Genomic DNA, 13,202 nt, shown 5'->3' on the forward strand with positions numbered 1-13,202 from the left:
AGTGCGTTTGGAGGATGCGCCAGGTTCTGCAATGCTCCTGTGATGCTGAGGCGTGAGGGGAGGAGGGGGATTGTGGCAGAGGAGATGGCGGTAATGCTGTGACATCTCCTGGTGCGAGATGAGAACGTGCCGGGAGCTGGGGAGGCCGTGGTTAGGGCCTGGTCGGGTAGTCGTAGCCCGGTCTATACTGGGTGATTAAACACTATCGTTGTTAAAAGGCTCATTTCCATAAAGGCAAGTGACGGCGTGCTAACGCACTCATCTCTCGATTTTTTTATAAACTACGCCCTTTCTCCCTTTGTGTTTTGCTTTCTGCTATCTCCAACAAGGTCGTCTGGTACAGGAATGGCGTGCGACCGCAGAGCTTAGAATTTTCCGCCAAGTTCGCACCAAAGTTGCTACTAGTCCTGTTGGTGCTCTCTATCCCGCTCGTTCAAGCACCGTCCAGTTCGGCAAGTTTAGACCTTGCCGCAACCCAAGGGGAGACTGTATACAACATTGCCAGCACATTATGTGTAGCGAGCGTTGTGCTTCTTAGAGCCTGTAGCCGGAACCCTACTTGTCGTCAAAGGGCAGATCTCAGCAGTGTTGCACACGTTCCTCAAAGAGACGAACGGAAGGTCGTTCCTCTTTCCTTCCCAATTTTAAAACGAGTTCCCGTTAAAAATTCCTTTATTGCGAAAGAAACGTGTTCCAGTTCCACTTCGAAGTTTGTAACGTGTCGTTAAATTAACGCTACATTACATTACATATTCCAGATTTGTACACACCCAATCACGTGATCTACACTCACTCTCACTCAAACTCCAAGGTATTCATTAGAGCACAAGTATAACCCAGGCTGAAACCGACCAAATAAAGCAACTTAGAACGCCGGCCGTCGACCTTCGGGCGGCCTCTCTCAGGTATTGTCCATACGGCGCGCGACGAAATTATGACCAACAATGAGGAAATTTCTGCCCTTTTGCCTACGGGACGCGTGCAATACAAAAGGACCTGGCACTCCATCAACCCATTCCCGCCAGATCGGCAACAGACCGCGCCATGACCAACTGCGCCCGTACTCTGTAACTTCGAGCAGTACAACATCCCGAGACACTGCGGCGCGCCCAGCTGTACTGTTAGCCGGTGACCCTTCTAAATGACCTCCCAGCATACGCAACTCCCTCGACAACAACGCAACCGCGCCTTGCGCACAATAATGCGGTAACTACCCCTGACAATACACGGATACAGTGGCTTCACAAGGGACCTGCAGCGCCGCTCAGACTTAAGCTTTTTCGGGCAGGGAACAATTCTATCCGCCCGGCGCGCATCCCGGCCTCCCCACACGAACTATTAAAGGTGAACAGCATTCTCACGGCTGCGCTATTCACCCCTCGAACACCGCGCAAGCTCAACCGGCATTAAAGCAAGCGCAAGCTGCGGCCCGCTGCGTGGTTATTCTTCTTCTTTTGATCTTCGAAGAACCACATTGCCCGCTGATCAGGGGGCAATGGTGCCAGCTTATAGGAAGAGAAACACAGTAGCGACTTGTGGATTTTTGTACTCGAGCCTTGGCATCAAAAACAGCCAAATATCCTAGCGATGAAACGTTTGAAGAAGTAACGCCATTCCTGCCGTTCCTTCATAAAACTAACGAGTTACCGTTACAGTTCCACCAACCCTTAATAGAACGGTGGTGTTCCTCCGTTTTCCCAAAAGGGAACTAGTTCCAGGAACGCCGTTCCGTACAACACTGGATCTTAGCCAGCTTGCACACGGCCGATAACACAGTATACGCTCATTGTATCTCTACGCAAACTTCTTGATATTGTGCGTTACTAGCATTAAGTGGCAAAGAATTATCTTTTATTAAAGTTGCTGTATAATAATTCAGTTTAGAACGCGCTACTCCTAATGGTTCCATGTCAGTACCGTCAATAGTGCTCGTGTATGCCTGCGTTGTTAGTTGAATGCTCTGGTCTATGTATGAGCTGTTTGTATCATATCATTGTTAGCAAATCAGTTAAAATAATTGATTTTATCTGTACTCGGGTTGTGTGTATCAGTAAGCGTGGTGTCTCATGACAAACCATTGGAAGTTGGCGTCTGTTTATGTCTTTTGTGTCTTCCTTCGTCTTTGTCCGTTTACCTCCTTAATCGTCAATCTAACACATTTTTTCTCACTATATCACCATACGAGCCAGTTTACCTGTCGTTACTTTGAATGATATATTGAGGTGGCGTTCACATGGCAAACTGGCTGGCAGTGTTGTACACGTTCCTCTAAAATAGGAACGAAAGCTCGTTCCTCGTTCCTTCCCAATTTTGAAACGAGTTCCCGTTACAAGTTCCTTTATTGCAAAAGGAACGCGTTCCAGTTCCACTTCGAAAATTGGAACGTGTCGTTACATTAACGTTACAATTACGTTTTTAAATGAAAATATAGTGTCGGATAATCATGGGGCAAAATTAAGTGAAATTATTAACACTCACATCGAACTACGTATATTATACGAATATTAACACCGCCGGCAGCAGATTATCTGGAGATAAAAATAATCAAAAGAAACGCTCCTAGGCGAATTTTTTCATGGAGCATCGGACAAACTCCACACGGGTCTAGGACATTTCGATTCAGGATGTTTCGGTGCGGACATTTCGAGGTACGGACATTTCAGTGTATGGACATATCGGTGTACGGGCGTTTCGGTGCAAGAACATTTCGGTGTACGGACATTTCGTTGCACAAACGTTTCGGCGACCGAATTATCCTGTGCTTGCCTGTTTCCGACAGCCGTTATATTTTTATTTCCGCTTAATGTGGGTTATGGACAACAATCTGGAGCAGTGAATTTATTTTTTGATTGATGCCATGTTGGATCTTTGCCACGTATTTTTAGAATTTTTTTATTTATATATTTTTGTTTAATACCGCTTCCTGAGGACACCTGTTATGCAACCGATTGAATTATTAGCACACGTTTTTTTTTTATTTATTTCAAGTTGTTAATCTATGTTCGCTCTTTTTTAGCTAAGACAATTAACCGGTGTTAACGATGGTCTAAAGCCTTTTTCGTATTTTTTAAAATTACACACCCTCAAATTACATAAATCACATGCACACTCTCAATATCCAAAACGTAAACAAAAAAATTAGCTAGCCACCCAGAATGCAGAAAACCTTGTGGAGAATATTACGTAGGCTGGGCTGCCGTGCTAAAATGAATTTGCGGACAGTGGTCTAGGATATTGTCGTGGAGGAAGAACGGGCCTTTTTTAAAACAACCGTACCTTCTAATGTCCTAAATGCTGATTAAGTGCGTACGGGTTGTGCATATAAATTCCAGCCACCCCGTTCGGGAAAACCAACCTTCGTTTTATGTTTACATGCCTACATTCACCTCATTTTAATTCTTTGTCCTAGTAGCCCCCCACCCCCGCCTCCACGCTTGAATCTCGACCAGATTTCTTTTTCAGTCATATTATTTTCGGTTTCCCCTGAAAATTCTACGCGCGTAGCGGATTTCACGGTCTCCGAAGCGTCACGACAGTGATACAGGAAAAATCTCTACCTTCACCATGAGTTAACAAAACGCGCATTGACGCAAAAATCGCCATTTGTAATTTTAATGTGGTTAGAATTTTTAGATATGTGGACGATTACCTTGTGCTTTTAAATTTGACTGATTCTAACCTTGACGTTGCTGTTGGTGCCTGTATATGACTTACCTCGTTTCTTTCGTCTACGTCTTGTTTGCGCCACGTTTTCGTTTTCACCGTGAGCTCTTGCACGAAACCTCTATAATGGGCGACAAAAAGCCACCCAAAAAGCCGCTATCACCAAATGGCCACTATCACCAAATGGCCACTATCGTTTGCTGGCTACGCCCTTCCACGCGTCGCGGTCATACCGACGGCGCCCCTCTCTAGGAACCGCTCTTTCTTCGCCTTCAGTCGCCCCATTGGGAATTAACTCTTCAATTCGCGCATATCATGGACACCCCAGGCATACAACGCTTATTCTCATTAAGAAGCAAAAAAATTGAATAGGCGAACATGACGAGAGTGGCAACAGTCGTCTTCAAGTTTTCAAAGTCCAGTTGACGCAATGGTGATGCACAAGTGACACCCCTCTCTCTCTACCAAGGGGGTTAGTAACCGGCGGGACTAGGCCTTCCCTTCCCCTCAACCTTCCCCTCCCCGAAGTAACGCCACCGTAAGTGCGATCGTTGGTTGGTTAGTTTTAAGTAGATACCGACACCGAATGCAACGAAGACGAGATTTATTGAGAAAATAATTAAAACGGAATGCACACGCGCTTATTAATCGACCTCGTTTTTCTGTGTTTTTTTTTCGCGGAAGTTTTACTGTGGGGGGTGGGGGGGAGGAGGGGGTAAGGAATGGACTAAAAGCAGAAGCGTCTTGCACCGTTGGGTGAAGTGAAAGCAAAGCGCTTTGGTAACACTTCAAATATTAGGGTTGTTCACATGAATGTTAAAATTAAAAAAAAGGTTGTTCGCATGCAAATTAACAACGTTAATTTTTACCAGCTGCTACAGAAAGTGGGTTTTACGTGGCAGTGCTCCGCCAGGGTTTAGCGTTCGTTTGCACACGTGGCGGCGCAAGCACAAGTCTAGAACGCAAAATCATATCAAGTCACGAAATTACAATATTAAAGCTAAAATGTTCAAAGAGTGCTTGGGACATCCCGTGACTCGAAATGCCTGGGCCAAGACGTGGTGCACCAAAATGTCCGTGCACAACAATGTGCGCACCGAAACTTCCTGCACCGAAATGTCCGGCCCCGAAATGTCCGGACCGGGACCCGTCTGCGCCTGCGCGCGCGGAAGGGCGAGGAGGAAGGGCGAGGAGGCGTGGACATGGCCAAGGCAGGCCCGCGGAACTAATCCCCCTACCGTGCCGAATGCCCGAGTGCCCAGACTGGTCCCGGTCAACACGCTAACTATGAACCGGAGGACTGCTAAAACTCTAATCTTGCCCCGCCAAGGAACAAATCTATCGGCCAGACGCGCATCCTGCCCTCCCCAGACAAACGATGAAAGGTGAAAAGCATTCTCGCGGCTACGCTATTCACCCGTCGAACGCCGCGTAAGTTCAACCAGCATGAAAGCTAGCACAAGCTGTGGCCTGCTGCGTGGTTATTCTTCTGCCTTTGACCTTCGAGCAAGCACGTGCGGCTGAATGGCCGGCAAAAGAGAAACGCAGTAGTGACTTGTGGATTTTTGTACTCGAGCCTTGGCATCAAAAACAGCCAAATCCTAGTGATGTAACGGCAGGAACGCCGTTCCTGCCGCTCCTTCAAAAACCTAACGAGTTACCGTTACAGTTCCACCGACCATTAATGGAACGGTGGCGTTCCTCCGTTCCTCCAAAAAGGAACTAGTTCCAGGAACGCCGTTCCTTGTAACGCCGTTCCGTACAACACTGCTGGCTGGTAATCAATGTTGCAATTTTAGACCTTTTCCCGCCACATTTATCGGATTTTCGTCCTGTGTGGTGGGAAATTCTATGGCCAGTAGAGTTTGGTAGTTCTACATATTAGAGAGAAATGCCTCGCTGCGGTCCATTAAGTTCTTTAAAGTCATTTGAGATCACACCACGCGCCCGCTTACCACGAGCTCCGTTTAAAATCAGGTTTGCATTCCTCTTCCCTGTTAATCTAAACAAAAATTAACGATGACCTATTTACATCGAGTATAGCCAATGCAGCCATCAGCTTAAACAATGTTTTCTTTTTTCCTTTGATGAGTGTACATCGGGATTTGCTTCTTGCGTAACTGTGAGTTCTGAACAATCTAAAAAAAAAACGAGGAAGTATTTGGAGAGTCCTCCGTACCAATTATTGTAGAGTACTAATTACGGTGTTCTGCTTAATCGTGGTCTGAGCTGCCGCGTTGCTCCAAGTCAATGAAAGCGGAAAAGCTCTTAAGGAGGTACTTGTTTGAGCATATATAATCACGCGAAAGCGCAAGTAAAACCTGGCGTAGCGAGAAGAGGCAGGAAAAAGGTGTATCGTTCGTTATTTGGGCATTAAGTTGTCACAAGTGTTTTCTTTTTCTCTCATGAAATGTCGCGACAAACGTTGACTGTGCCCCTCTTGTGCGAAGAAAGAAAACTTGGGCTGATTGTTCTGATTAAGGTCGATCACGGCTTAGCTTTTATCTGGTTTCTTACCTTGTTGAGTCATTATACGATTTGTCCATTAGCTTGCTGCTGACTTTCCAGAAAACGAAAGCGACGATCGGTTAAGGTCGCCCGATGAATTAAAAGGTGCAATTTATGCCAGCAAAGGTCAACCTTCAGGATGGAAAATTTAGCACATCGTGTTGTTAAACTTAACCTAATACCAACAGTTTAAAATTCGGATGGAGAGCTGGAATCCGGATCACCTACAAAATCTGATAGACAGGGCGAGAGAAGCCGGCCAAACGCATGGATTCCTGAACACCCATGGCGGGCAACCAAATGACTTTGAGTGCTCCAACAAACGTTATTCCTTCTTCTTCCAGCCGTGTATAGCTATGGTTCCATGTAAGGTTTATGCCCGAGAAAAAAATTGGGCTGCGTATTCGTTTTCTTCGCCGCAAATGTGTAAAGACGACATACGACATTCTTCTCCCACCCATGCCTCTCAACGCCCTCTCCTCTCTACTCCTCCCACCCCTCACCCTCTTCACACCTCTCACTTCTTACATGAAAAAGGTAGCGTATGTTCATTTATATATTCAATTTTCCCGCTATCTCATGGCTCGCGATTCAGACCTATTTCGGACCTATTGCGTCACTTCATACCGAATTCTTTCGTTTTAGTGTTCGGTTTAATCTCGCTTGTCGTAGACACCGTTTAACGTGCTGCCTTTTGCCTTCGTTTGGTGACAGAAGAACCAATCTAACGGCTATTCTTAACTAGCGGTAGTACCCGGCGATGCGCGGGTCTTCCTATGTAACAACGGGCATAACAAATGAAGTAATCCGTAAACGCGCGTAAATGAATATGCCTGTCGTTTTCTTAGCACTTAATAATATGGCTATGCACGATCCTTGTCATCAGTTTTATTAGCATGTTTAGACCTGTCTAGCTTATATGTACTTTGTGTTGAAGCAATCCGTATACCCTCTTTTGGTTATTGATGCGCTTTCCAAAGTCCCTTCATGCACACCGAAGGTACATATACATGACACTCTTCTCCCCTGCTTTTCCGGCAATCAAATGCCGCACTACCAGAACTTTCCCAGCAAGCATATATCTGATACCGGAATCGCCCAATCGTCCCTGGAAGACTATAACAACGGCAATAACTAATAACGTCACTGACCGTAAACAATGCCTTCTTTGGTGGTGATCCATTAACCTAGACTACGCGACCAAATTTCGATACAAAACAAAAGTAGGGCACAGACAGTACGCGCATGACCCGTATTAAGGAATGACCGAGACGTATGCACATAACGCCTTCATCGACCTGGATTCAGTCATTGACATTACGATACGTGCCGCGAGAGGCGAAACCGTCTCGCGTCTCGACAGCACGTTTTTTAAAGCAAAGCTTTTTACCTCTACCCCGCAAGGGTTCTTTCGCGACCGTTGGTGTTAACAGAAAACTCCCGCGAACAAATAAAAGAAGCTACTGGCACCACCAGGAATCGAACCTGGAACTAATACAGTAACAAAGCGATAGCCCGCTGCCTTACCGATTGAGCTACGAGCCCACGCAGAGACGGGGAAGACCGGTAGTGCACTCACCAAGCCCATCTGCGCGTTTACCCCCTGCACTCTAGCTGAATTCCACGTGATAGCATGGCGCGACCTCTGGCGCAGCAGTGTGCTCCGCCCACGGTACGTGTAGCGGCCGTGTCCGCGCCTTGCGCATGCGCAAGGAGTTACAAAAAATAAAGGAAGGTCACGCCAACGCATGGCATCTCACTTCTGGTACGCTAATGTGCTAAAACCTGTGGCTTCCAGTGTTCGCCACAAAAATCAGAGATCCTTGTCGTCCGCCCTCACGCCAAACACCACATCAAGGAAGACATTCAAATACTCCTTGACCTCCAGACCATCATTGCAAGGCCCAGCATCAAGACAATAGGCCTACATCTCCAGGCCAACACCAAGAGTGACATATCCTTGCAGCCTCAAACACAGCATTAATCAAATCATACACATGATCAGGCGAGTTGCCACCAAAAGCGAAGCCTCAAGGACGCAGATACCTTTCGATTAATTCAAACTTTTGTCCTCTCGAGAATCACTTACGTCACCCCCTGGCAAGGAAGACATAAAGGTGCTTGATATAAGGATGAAAAAAGCGATTTAGCAGGTCATTGGTCTTCCCATGAGTGCGTCCACGGAGCGGCTGCTTATGATTGGGCTCCACAGCACGATGGAGGAGCTGATAGAGGGCCATATTTCTAACCAGAAGTAAGATTGAACAGAGCTACAGTGGGTCGCCGCATTCTTCACGAGATTGGCTGGGCAGCACAGAATGTCACATAGCGTGATGTACTGCGGGACTCTTGGTGACAAGAACTAAAGAGGCGTCCTTTGCTTAGAAATATGAACCCTCCACATGACGAGGCTCGCCGACAAGCACGGGCTCAAGTGGTCAACACCACCCTTGGCGAGGATCATTCAGTTATCTACACAGGTGCCTCCCAACATCGAGGGTATCAATTCGCCATCATCGTGACTACCTCCAAAACCAACCTCCTTGCGTGTGCCTCACTCCAGACCCAAGACATGATGTAAGCAGAAGAGGCAGCCATCGCCTTGGTTCTCACTCAACTAGGGGTTCGAAAGGTAGTCACCGATTCCCATCAATCCTACCGGAATTACCAGTCGGGGATGGGGTCCCGAGCTGCACTGCGTGTGCTAAAAACCCACTCCCCAATCGCTTCGATTCAGCTCATCTGGACGCCCGCTAGCGCTTCCGTTCAGGGGCATAACCCAGCATTATCGGCTTCAGAGACAGAGCCTACCCTTGCCTTGCCCTGACCCTTCCATAGAAAAACAAACTACCCTACGGCCCATACAATGCGACTCCTTCCCACACCCTACCGGTCTTCACTTAATGCACACGAATCGCTACGACGCTGAATGTAAATTTTGCTCAGAAGTAGGAAAACTCGGCCACATAATCGGGGCGTGCGATTTTAGCCCTGAGCACCTCCTCTCTTCCCGTCAACTAACCAACAGCAGCAATGGGAGAGGCTGCTGTTCCAGTCCCTCTCTGCGTACCCAGCTACCGCTGGTGGACAGAGCACAGGCGGCGCGGACTGCATATGGGCTCCAGTGAAAGAACTACTCCCCTGCGCCGCCCTCTCGGCCATTCAGAAATGTCGATAAAAGTATTTCCCCTCCACCTACTCCTCCTCCTCCATCTCTGCCGCCGATCTCGTCGGCTCCGTCGGCAGCGTCAGAGACGGAGAAGTGTCATCATGTAACAGCCAGTTTGAGCTTTCTTAAATGTTATAAAAAATATTTTCCACTCATGAGCTACACCAGTACAACTCAACCGACCACCGTTCATGCATCATGCATTGATTTAACCTTAGCAAAGAATACCTCTTTGAAGTAATCAAGGTTGTGCTTAAGTGCATTTCGCTTGCCTCTGGATTTCACTATTTGTAGAGCCGCGTGAGTGAATTCAAGTGACGTCGCATGGGTAATCGTTGTAGGTGGCGTTTACAGCTTTGCTTTCCAACCACATTCGCAAGGTGGATTGGCGCGAATTTTTTTTCAAAGAATGACCACGAAAATAAAAGAGGGTGTGCCTTGGTACTCCTACTTTTTCCTACTGTATTCTTGCAGGCAAGTTAATAACCGTACCTGTCGCAGACTTCCAGTTTTGTGTTCACGTACTCTAAATGATACTTTTTTTTTTCAAGATTCGAGATTCCATGCTGCCCTACTTGAGTGGGTGGAACAGAGGAAAAGGGCTGCGTGCGCAGCTTGAGGGGTCCCCGGCCCTTACAGTGCAAGGCGGGAGCATGGGCAAGCGACGATACAGGCATAATTGGTGAACTACGAATACAAAAGGGATACGCATGCATCACAAGCATGGATATCAAAACAGTAATTACTGTGTACAACAACAGCGAAAAAAAAAATGATGGCCACGAAAAGTAGAGCACAAAAGTCTTCCTCATGGAAGGAGAAGAAAGAAAAGAAACAATAGAAAAGCACAAATTAGGCAGGGCTGCTGGTGATCCAGCTCAGGCACATCAATGAGAAGAGCGGTGCTTTAACCTGAAATAAATGTGTATCAAGGTAACAAGATGCATACAGACGCTAAACAACTCAAACACATGTGACTATTCAGCGGGGCGTCCCAAACGCAGGACGCCTTAAAAAGGTAAGTCGATATGACATCAGTTTTGGCCACGATTCCAATTAAGGATCACGCTTTCTCTGCGCATCCAAAAACACGAACAACCTTCCCCCAACATGTTCTAGATTTTTCGAGCATGATCATCAACGGTTTTAAATATCGGCGGTTCAACCCACCGAGCAACAGAGAGAGAGAGGGAGAGGGGGAGAGAGAGAATGAGAGAGAGAGAGAGAGAGATAGATAGATAGAGAGAGAGAGAGAGAGAGAGAGAGAGAAAGAGAGCGAGAGAGAGAGAGAGAGAGAGAGAGAGAGAGAGAGAGAGAGAGAGAGAGAGAGAGAGAGAGAGAGAGAGAGAGAGAGAGAGAGAGAGAGAGAGAGAGAGAGAACTCTTTATTAGATGAAAGCAGAGAGGTTTACCGGCATGTTCCCGCCTACACGCTACTCTGCGGGGATCGGGAGAAGGGAGTAAAGGCCCCAAAGAAGTAAGGCAGAAGAAAGTGGGAAAAAGAAGAGGTTAAAAGAAAAAAATTCCCTCGCACTTCCCAGAGGGGGAGAGTGTGTAAGTGCGAATGCACGGTTGCATTCGCACTTAAGCCTCTCGCCGCTTGGCCTCGGGGTCGGCTCGACGTTGGCGTTTGCGAGCCGCGTCTTTCCGGCGACCTTCCTCGGCGTCGTCGAGTCGACGCTGCCGTCTCTGAGCCGCTTCTTCGGCCGCTTTCCCCACTCGACGTTGGCGTCGGGCCGCGGCTTCCCGCGCTCGCATTTCGGACTCCGCAGCTCGCCGTTGACGTTGGGCCGCCGCTTCCCGCGCTCGCAGTTCCTGATCGGCAGCTCGCTTCGCCCGCTTTCGTTCGGCGTCGCGGGCCCTCCGCTTCGCAGCCTTGTCTTCGACCGACGACGAAGTATTCGAAGTTCCCGCGGTGACGTGACCTTCAGCGACGGGTGAAATGGTCGGGCAGGATTGTATTTCACTCGTTGTTGGTGGTACCGTTGCCTGCGAACTATCCGCCATCATCGGTCGCGCCGTTGCTAGGCGCGCTCCCCTCCGCTCCGCTCCGTTGCTAGGGGAGAGGAGGCTCCCGATCGCTGAACGGTTGCTGTTAAAACTTGCTGAGAGATATCTCCTGATAAAAAGGAAGCGTTTTACATAGTTATCTCAGCTTTGAAATTTCGTGTCAGTACTTCTTTAAGCGGGTGCATTAGCCCTTCTCACGCCCGATTCCTGGTCAATCCCTCACGTGGGTATGTGCCATGAGGAGGCGCCCAACACCCGCAGTCACTGAGCGGAGAGAGGAGGAGGAGAGTAGCGCGCGCCCATCTCCTCCCGTTGCTAGGGAAGACGAGGAGGAAGACGAGGAGCGCGCGCACCCGCAGCTGTTGCTATGCGGACTACGGCGGCGGACGATTCAGGCTCGCTTAAGAAGTGTATTCGCACTTAAAAGTGAACACGAAGCTTTGCATGGTGCCGTAAAAGTCCACACGATCTGACAGGTAAAGTTCTAAATTGTCTCTGCGACGCCGATTCCGGGTAAATAGTTAAATAAAGACAACCAACACTTTTCTCTGGGACGATGGAGAGGGCCAGGGTCCAAGGAGACCTTTCAAAGATATAGATGCGTTGTTGAGGCACTCAGCGTTTTGTGCGAGGTGATTTCTTTCTTGGATATGTGCCGGGCACTCTCGAATGACGTGCTGTACTGTTTCGGGCAATTCACAATTATCGCAATAGGGATTTGCAGTTAGATCGAGGTATTGACGGTAAGAGTTCGTGAGCGCTGCGTTGAGGCGCAACCGGTGGTAAAGAGTTTCAAGCTTACGTGGAATCCGCTCTGGTAGCCTCATTCTGAGTCCAGGGTGCAGCGTTGTGGAGAGCACCGAAATAAGTTCGACCACCTGCGCATCTTGAACGTTCGCCGAAATCTCGACACGTGGTCGTTTATGCCTCTGCTTTGACCTGAAAAGAAGGCGCCGCCTTCGGGATCGAAACCGCGTCTTTGGTCTCACCAGCCCAGCGGCTTAGCCACTGAACAACAGCGGCGGTACATAATCAGTTTGAGCGTGTTTACCCGCATATCTCACTGAGCGCGTTTATGAATCGGAATTTGGGTGTATAGCTTCGGTGTTTTTACGCTTTCCTTTGTAGATGTTTTGGCCTGTTAAATATCCAATTGGTTTCTGCTTACAAATGTTACCCACATAAATGCTCAACAACCAATTTCGTAATGTTGTCCTCTCCCCCCAAAAAGGCCCAGGGGAACTTGTGAAGTGTTACCCCTAAAGAAGTAAAAATGGCTAAAATATGATATCAACGCCCAGCCAAAGCGACTGAACCTATAGATAGACATAAACTTTATCAATCACTGGATGCTTGGGACGAATCAGCAGCCGCGGTTTAGGCAGCCACTCAGGGCCCTGACGATGTGGGCCGTCCGTTCCTGTTTTTTGTGATTTGCCGCAACAGCTAGCCACACTCCGGAGTAATTGTGTGATTGTGAAGGGACCTAGAGACGTAGAATTTCGGCAGTATGCATTCCTATCACGGCGAAGGGGATCAACAAAGCTGCGTTCTTTATTAAGAGAGCCTAAGAGAGTAAAACGAGTTAAACTGTTTCTTTCGTAGACTAGTTATTACTTGAAGAATCGTTCAAATATCGAATTCATTTTTGTCACACATGTAACGTATACAGAAAAAAAATACCGGGCCACCTCCACTAACGTGAAACCTGGTGACGGGCGAAGCATCCAGTGTAAAAGTGTACTCTTGGCGCTTGGCGTTTTTGCTAACGAAGATGGAACCGTTGGGGGGTAGAGGTGTACAGGTTTGCTGTAAAAGTCTCATGTCTTTGAAACACAAAGCTCTCTAGCGCG

The sequence above is a fragment of the Haemaphysalis longicornis genome, unplaced genomic scaffold (assembly GCF_048455015.1).
Source record: "Haemaphysalis longicornis isolate Haplotype H1 unplaced genomic scaffold, Haemaphysalis longicornis Haplotype H1 scaffold_2, whole genome shotgun sequence".
In the NCBI taxonomy this organism is placed as follows: Eukaryota; Metazoa; Arthropoda; class Arachnida; order Ixodida; family Ixodidae; genus Haemaphysalis; species Haemaphysalis longicornis.